This window comes from Macrosteles quadrilineatus, unplaced genomic scaffold, assembly GCF_028750875.1.
Source record: "Macrosteles quadrilineatus isolate MER2022 unplaced genomic scaffold, UCM_ALF_1.0 Scaffold_27__1_contigs__length_1626561, whole genome shotgun sequence".
NCBI classification, from domain to species: domain Eukaryota; kingdom Metazoa; phylum Arthropoda; class Insecta; order Hemiptera; family Cicadellidae; genus Macrosteles; species Macrosteles quadrilineatus.
The window spans coordinates 1,162,221-1,170,989 of record NW_026542620.1 but is presented as its reverse complement, the minus strand read 5'-3'; the positions used below and the strand labels follow the sequence as shown (position 1 = coordinate 1,170,989).

General features: G+C 36.4%; 1 long non-coding RNA gene across 2 annotated transcripts; it reads right to left on the bottom strand.

Annotated features, from left to right (window-relative positions):
- Window positions 1–6,274: 6,274 nt before the first annotated feature.
- On the bottom strand, window positions 6,275–8,317 carry LOC129005618 (uncharacterized). Of its 2 annotated transcripts, none has more exons than XR_008491849.1 (3): window positions 8,243–8,317; window positions 7,201–7,398; window positions 6,275–6,331 (listed from the first exon to the last, which is right to left on the bottom strand). It is a non-coding gene; the product is annotated as an uncharacterized LOC129005618 (long non-coding RNA). The 2 variants fall into 2 exon arrangements; XR_008491850.1 differs by lacking the exon at window positions 8,243–8,317 and adding an exon at window positions 8,069–8,158.
- Window positions 8,318–8,769: the final 452 nt, after the last annotated feature.

Here is an 8,769-nt window from a genome sequence, read left to right as displayed (position 1 = left end):
GTCTGTATTAAACTGGGTTTCAACAAACATTCACAATAATGCAGATGATAACAATGACAGGGATGTCGACGATCCAGAAATTTTAATTCAAGATGAAGTGACCACAAGTAGAAGGAAAAATAAACTAGATCAAGAGAAGACTTAATCCAACATTTTTTGATTCACTGCCCAAACTTGAATCGCACTATTGTAGAAAGGATTCTCAGAAATTATACCTAGAGCCGTAGTGGCGATCTAAAGCAGAGCTCTTCCGATTGTACGAATCTTTTTGTGATTCCGATGGTAAACAACACCTTCGTTCATCAATATTTAACTTCTATGCCGGATGAATTTTCTTCAATTATCAGAAGGTTCATAAGAACTGAAGTTGATGTCACCCAGTATGACCATATTATTTTGTATAGTGATGGCTGCACCTACCAAAATAGGAACTCCATCCTTTCAAACGCCCTTCTTCAAGTATCCCATCAGACTGGATTAACCATCACTCAAAGTTCCTTGAGAAAGGGCATAACTCAGACGGAGTGAGACTCTATGCACGCCACAATTGAAAAAAGACTTAGAAATCGGGAGGTATATTCACCTTCTGGATACGTAGAAAACTGTTGTACAGCTAGAATACATCCGGAGCCCCATCAAGTACAGTATTTGTACCCCAATTCCTTCCTCAAGTACAGTGACCTCAAGTTTATTTCATCCATTCCAGGTACAAATAAGGAGACCCAGTGGTAACCGATCTTAGGGCCATAAGGTACAGTCCAAACTGGTCAATAAAAGTTTAACTTAACTTTTCTGATGATTTTTCAGACCTGCCAAAACCTGTAAATATTCCTCGAGGTGACGTTGATCTGGTTTCTCTACATGACTCGACCATTCCTCTGGAGGCAAGAAAATTCAAAGATTTACAGGAAATGAAAGTAGTTTTGCCAAGAGATGTTCATCCATACTACGATTCACTACCTCACTACAACGGGAAGTATGGGAAGAAATTGTGCAACGAAGGTAATGAGTGCTCCTGCATTGTTGTAGTAAAATCAGCTGAAAATTTGTAAGTAGGCTTGAAAAGTGAAGAATTAACACATTGCGTTCGTGTTACCGCCCGGGCGGTAGGTCCGCGCTCCGCCACGCTGCGGCGTACCGCCCGGGCGGTAGTGTGAACCCGCCAAACTTATTCGGTTTAAGTGCAGCCGCATTTGACCAGTAAATGTGCCAATAACTTAATAATAACTTGACTTTTCCTAACCTAACTTAACCTCTAAACTAGCACAGGTAAACTAGTCTAACCTAAGCTTGGTTTTCCCAAAATCGGTCATTTTTGGCACTTCGCTAACCTAAGCGAGTGCCAACTTCAATTCTAGATTATTCTAGATTATCAAAGCACACAACTCTTAAAGCAACAATAGATAAGAGTGACCATTACTCGGTGCCCAGTACACTAATTTGTGTGCCCATTTTTAGAAAAATTAACATTTTTTTTCACTTAATTTTTATTTTTGAAAGGTTTTTGTTTGTTTCGCGAATTATGAGTACTAGAATGTTCAGAAACATCCATAGAAAAAGTTTATGTGTCATACAACTGGGCAACTAGCCTATTGATTTAAGACTTAACCCTCCAAGTGTCCATAGTTTAGGCCTTAATGTCCACCTATTTTTGGCGCATTTGCAAGGTTTTATTAAAACGGATCTGAGAAGCTTAAAACAATGTTAATTCTAATGTTCTATATACCATTTTGTTTGGAAAATCATGGGCTTCAATATTATATATAAAACATAAGGAACATTTTTTCAAAAAAAAAAATTTTTAGGTAAAAAAAATATAATTTCGAAAATTTTCAAAAAAAAAATAAGTTCGCGCTCAATGAAATTGTATAAATTATAGGCCTATAAATATTTGAAAATAGCCACTTTGTTTTAAATTTTATGAGGATTACAAATATATAATAATATAAGGAAGTATATTTGCAAATAAATAAGTTATGGGCAAAAAACTGATTTCAGTACATAGCGTTTAGCTAAGAATGCATAGCCTAACCATAGCTAGGAATCTGGCTGATAATTTACATCAATATCACTACCTACTTCTTCAGGATCATCAACCAGCACTTCAAAACCACTTAAATCTTCTTATAATGCACCACGTATATCACTACTTTTGATTTTTAACACTAAAACAATGATAAACGTAATAAAACACATCAGTCATCGGTCCGGGGGAACCTAGCTGTTTACAAATACACGCACGTCAGCTGTCTGCTACAATATTTTCGGAACTAAAATGAATAGCGCTTAGAGACAGACCTCTGGAGAAAGCTTAGAATATTACGGAAAGAACGATACCTAACTCGATCCAGTTCAATCCGATTCAGTCAGTCATAGAGCCTTCGCCGTAAACGATGTCTGCGTGTCGAAAAATCGACAAGTAACACTACACAAAGTATGCTGCTTGTCGAATTTTCGTCAAGTAACACTGGGAGGGTTAAAAAGTGGGGTATTAGAACAAACAGTGCTCATTACTGACAGGGCTATTATCCAAAAATAAGTCATTTTTGGCACTGCTATTTTTTATAACCTAGTTTTCTGGGTAAAAAACGGCAATAGCCAAAAAAGTGTCTGAAGGAAAAGGTGTTTGAAATGGCCTGACTTGGGGCCTAAATAACTTAAAATTAAAAAACATTAATTTGTGATTAAAAAACACACATAAAAGCAACAACAAAAATTTGCAAGCCCCAAAAGTCTAAGATTTTTAGGGCTTTTTGCAATGTTCGAATGCGATTTTCAGGGTAAAACCGTTGCTTCCCCCAAAAGTGCTAAAAGAAAAAAGTGCTTAACTCTCCAGCTGCTGCGATTGCCACACCCCGGCCAGCTGCTAGTCGACTTGACCGAGTCGATACGCAAGGTGTCGGTTAATCTACTTCACTCCGTTCCAGTGTACAAGAAACTGGATTGCGTTTGGTATCTCCATAAACGTCAGATTTCAGGCTTTATCCCGATGCCTATACCACTCCTGTCCACTAGGCTGCTTTGTAAAATTATTAGCAAAATTGACATCGACGCGCCAGCTGTCTAGTAATAGTGCTTCCTGCGTAGTTACCGAGTCTGTTTAAGTCATCCAAAGCGGGTTCTAATGTAATAATTTCGTGTTTTTACGTAAATAATGGATAGTGGTGACATCCGTATTTTAGGTGTTTTAGTGAGGATCTTGGTGATCCTGACAAAAAATTTTTGGTGTTGGTAATGTAAACAACAATGACGGTAGTGATATAGATTTTGATATTCCCGAGTACGAATCAGACTCTAATGATGATGCTTCATTGATGGACTTTTCCTCCGGTAGTAATGGTAATTATAGTCCCCACACAAGTGAATTGGAGACCTCAAACAGGGAAGAAACTTGAAATGATGTTCATGAGCCACTAGGAAACTTAGGCCTAGATGAACCAGGTACGCCCTCTAGGCCTGAGTCTATGCCTACTCTTGATCCTTGGGTGAGGGTTTATCCTCCAGAACCTCACAAAGAAGTTAAAGATACTTTTATGGTCAGGAATTCTGGAATAAAAGGAATTCCTCCAAAATAGCTCACCAATCAGCTGGCCTATGTAAATTTATTTCTAACAGCTGCTTTTTGGCATAGAATAGTTATTGAGACAAATGCTCACGCCACCAGAGTTCTGAATGAAAAAAATCACACTCCAAACTCACGACTAAAGAAATGGAAGAAAGTCGCTGTGAATGAACTCAAAAAGTGGTTGGGGATATTAAATTAGGCCTATAGAATATGAGGCTCACTGTAAGAAAAAGCCTTCACAGTTATTGGGATTCTAGGCCTTCTCAACAGATCTCGTTCTATCCCAAGACCATGCCTTGCGATCGATTTGCTCATCATTACAACGTTCTTGCATAAGTTATGATGTCAGCAAGAAATCTACTTAAAGATGTCCCTGATTATTACCTTTGGGTTAAGATCAGATGGATGCTGGATCATGTAAACAGGTGTTTAAAAAATACTTTGTTGCTGGCCAAGAAGTGTGCATCGATGAGAGCCTAATAGCCTAAACTTATCAGGTAGGCCTATGGAATCATGGCATGGGGCTCTAAAATGTCTAAGTAAAATCATGAAATACACACCCAGAAAATACTTAGGCATAAGTTAACTTAGTAAGGCTAATTGAACAAGCTGAACCACAAGCCCTCTGCAAACCTTTTTTCGTTGAAAAACAAATCCTAACCATAATTTCTCTTAACCTTTGTGAAATAAACTTCAATCAAAATTAATCGCTCAAAACTTATAATTAAATGTCATTGGTAACTAGGCCTACAGTATCAGGGGAAAAACAACCCTTGATTTGAGGTAACTTAGGTACCATAGGGGCTAATAAAACCAATAAAATTCCAAACAACATGGGGGCAAAATGTGCAATCTTCTGCCAAACACAAAGAAATAAATTAAATCAAAGCATTTAAAAACAACTCAAACGATAGATGATTGCTTATAAAGTAGGCCTAAACTGAGTTTATTGAAGAACCTAAAAACAAACACTTAGAGTAGGCCTAGTTGAGCACAACTACTCGCAACACTAACCACCCACAAACAACACACAACAAGGAAGGGTGGAGAAGACACCGAACCCGAACCGACGGTAAATGGGTAAGAACTAGAAGAACCACAAGAACTAAGTCAGAAGTGTCTAGTCTACGAAAACGAAGCTAGGGCCCTGCCTAGCTAGGCCTAGAACGTCGAGGTTTGCGATGAAGACCATCAGATTTGTTTATGAAAACGCAAATAGAAAGATGATTGTAAATTGAAAACTATCATAAATTCACTGTTATGGAGCTTCTTTCACCACACCACCCTCCCATTAAAGAAACAAATAAAATAACAAACAAACAAATAGCTAACCGACGCCACGCCATTGCCGTGGCCCGTGATCATGACCACCACCACCGTCCACCACAGACAGAGGAAGAAGAAAAGGAAGCAAGGAAGGTGACACTCGACGTTCTGTACCCACGAGCACCTCCGCCTCCACAGAGCTCTTGGAACACTTTCCGAGGTAACTGTTACTTCCTATGTGTATTAGCTTCTCACAGCTATCCGCTGTAACTGTTATTATTCCATGAATTTAAGTTGTGGTTACAGTTGACAGCGACAGCAGCAGCTGTACCAATTTGAAGTACGTCTACGCCTACGTGATTAAATAATAAATTCAACTTGGACAATGTAACTACGAAAATGGTTATTTTTATTGGGGAAAATAAAAATAGTAAATAGATCTATGAATATGTAAAATGTTTTATGCTAGAAATTATGTTTACATCACAGTGTTTTAGGCGAATTTCCCAATAGGGGAGTAAGTTAGCTATGTAGGTGGCACGGTAAGACCTAGACCCGGGACCGATTTCCTTTTTCATTTTGATGTCCCCAGAGGCCAAAAACACCAATTTTGATGACATTTCGGTTTGAAGTTGTAAAGGTGGGATAAACTTAAATGAGTTTACTAACCAGCATGATCGGATCATGGGAACGGGCTTTTATGGGATAAAAGTTTTTCTGATTTTTGACCCACAAAATAAAAATTCCCAATTTCTCTCTAGACCCTTTTAAAAAGCTTAGAAAAATAAATAATTTACTTAGTAGCCTACATATATCAAAGTTTTTTTGTACGGTTAATGGTAACGGATAGCATTCAAAAAATTGTAAGCTTCATATTCCCATGTGATTCTTATGGAGAATATTTTAAACTGTTGTTTGCTTGTTTATGGACATATTTTAATCAAACTTGGCAATTTCTTTTTTATTTTATACTAAGCTAAGTGTAGTGGCACCACACTATTAATATTTTACTAAAAAACACACTTTATTAGTTTCCTTGTAGCATCAAACCTAAGTACTCAAACCTATTGTTATAGATTTGATTGAAAATCAATCTAGACAAATGGAAATTCGCTTAGTCGGCAGGGTTTTGCTTGGTTGGCGGGGGGAGGTTTTCTTGAAGAGTCGGCCTATTTTAATAATTAATTGTTACTCCCATTAATTAAGGTAGTTAAATTATTAATTTATCGTCACTCTTTACAATCCACAATTGAATTAACTGTGACTAGTAATAAATATTTTAATTAAATATATAGGCCCTATACATTTTTTTTTTTTTTTTTTTTTTTTTTTGGTAGGCAGGTGTGAATGCATTTACGCACACCCTTGCTCCTGCAAGGGTAGTGTGGGACTAACAGAAACAGACTACCCACTAAACACACCTCCCCCCTCCCTCGAAGATGGCTGGGGAGGGCGGTCACAGCGTATCAGGATTTGGTCATGATTTTCCGCAGCCTTTTTCTGTGAACAAGAGAAATTTTACAAACAAATTCTTTCTTAAGCATTAAGAACAGTCAGTAATTGTTTACCTAGACTTTATCCTTTGCAATTTTTTCCTTTGAAACATATAAAATTATTTTTTTATAAAGATAGAAGACCAGAAAATATTTGTGAAACAAGAGGTAATAAAATGGGGTTTTCTTTTCTTTTAGGCATTGTACAAATGCAGTGGGCATCGTCAATATATACAACTTAGCCTAAGGAAAACCATGCAAACAAAGCACTCAAAATAGGTCTGCCTCACTAATTGGAGATATAAACAATCAGGTCGCTAGGGCCTATTGTATTTCTTGAAGGAAATAATAATAAAGAAATTTGTCTATTGTCTATGTCACTTTTAAGCGTATTTCTAAGTAAAAGATAAAAGAGACATGTAGGGATAAAAGAGTGTCAGAAAAAGTAATATTGGGGTGAGGGGAGGGTATAAAAACGGAAAGTAAATAAAAGATACATCTAATAACACTTATAACATAGGCTATATTTACACTTATACTGTTAACTCACAAGACGGTAGATATACTGTACATAAAAGATGGTACGGTAAGTGCCGATCCATCTTTTATGTATATTTACCATCTTGTGAGTTAACAGTATAAGGGTAAATATATGTTTTAAGTGTTATTAAACGTAACTTTTATTTACTTTCCATAAATTTAATAACACGTACAAAGCTGATCAAGAAGTTATTTAGTATAACATCCAAAAAAATTACAAAATACAAGATCGGGTAAAGGGTGGGAGTAGCCAGGTAACAAGGTAGGTAAATAAATTAACGTTAGGTTAGATTATTGTTTATGTAAAAAATTAACTAGCCTACAACATAACACTACCTTATGTGGTCGTTATCACCTCTACGACAGAAGAGCACCTCTTTAATCTCAAATGCTTTTCCGAAGAAATTATTTAATCGTAATATATTCTTAGAAATTTGTTTTGAGTGACATATCTTCCTAGTAAAAAATTGCAGGTCTAGGCAAACAATTAACGAACAGTCATAAGGCATTCCCGCCAGGATTCTCCATATCCTTCTGTAAACAAGATAGAGGAATTTCACATATATACATAAATTTCTTAAGCATTAAGAACAATCAACTAAAATAAAGAATACATGCATAAACTAGGCTCTACCACCTAATTTGAAAACTCAGCTATGCGTAACATAGGCATACATTCTTATCTATCGTTTCAAACTTTGAAGCCGTGCACCGCACTTTGCCACCAGGCAGCTCGTGTACATCATCAAAGGTTTCCCTCGGATGATGGTCTCCCAAGTGCAGTCACAGCTCACGGCATACAATGCTTTCTCCCTGAATGAAAAATCTAGCTATAGTGCATGCACCCTTAAACTGATTATCAAACTTATATTAGTTTTTTATTTTATTTTTATCAATTGAATTAGTTAAACTTAGGCCCTATTAAAATTGTGAATACAATACCCTGTAGCCTACCTGGCCACGAGGATAAATAAGGCAGAAACTTAAAATATGTGCTGTTTAAGACTCAGATATGAAAATTGAATATTTCATTGAATAATTTCCTAATCTATTTAATAATAAATTTACTAATCAAAATGAATTGATAATTTTTTAGACATTTAGAGCCTAACTTAGGCCTACTCTTATAAATAGATAAGTTATTAATTTAACTATTTCAAAGGCAATAACTTAGACCTAAACTCAACTGAAAGGCCCAACTTACTTAAAATAAACCTAGACCTACCACTACAAAAACTGCAATCTAACAAATTCACACACAAACACAAACACAACTCAACCTAACCCTCTTTCTTGAGGAATCCGAAAAATATAGGTTAAGTGAACACTTAAAACTTAATAAATAATTCATGAACGTAAAACATTTCATTGTCAATACCTAATAACAAATCAGCTTCAGCACACTCACGGCACTTTAATTTTCATAATCATAAAACACCTTTTCAAGCAGCTCAAGTCAAAAGTAAATAAACAGTAAAGAATAAACACCTTTTCCTTTACAAAACCAAAACCACAATACAATGCACAGTTTGACAGTTTGCTTGCAACTGCTGCAACTGTTGAATGAAACAACTATCTAATCAGGACCAATACAGAGTTACAGTGAAGCTATTACACAAATAGCTGTTATCCCAGGAACTGCTCCAAGGACTACTGTGCATGTGGAAGTGGAGGTGCTCGTGGGTACAGAACGTCGAGTGGAAGGTGACCAAGGTTCAGGTTAGGTTCAGCGGTTCAGCAGGTATAGGCGCTATTTTTTTTAGGCAGGCTGGCAGGCACACTCCATCTGAAGGGTGTCACACATTATAATTTGTGAAATTTATAAAATTGTTGTAAAAATTGGTATATTAAAACATTCACGAATTTGTGAAATTTATGTTTCCATACCTCATAACATTTTAAAGA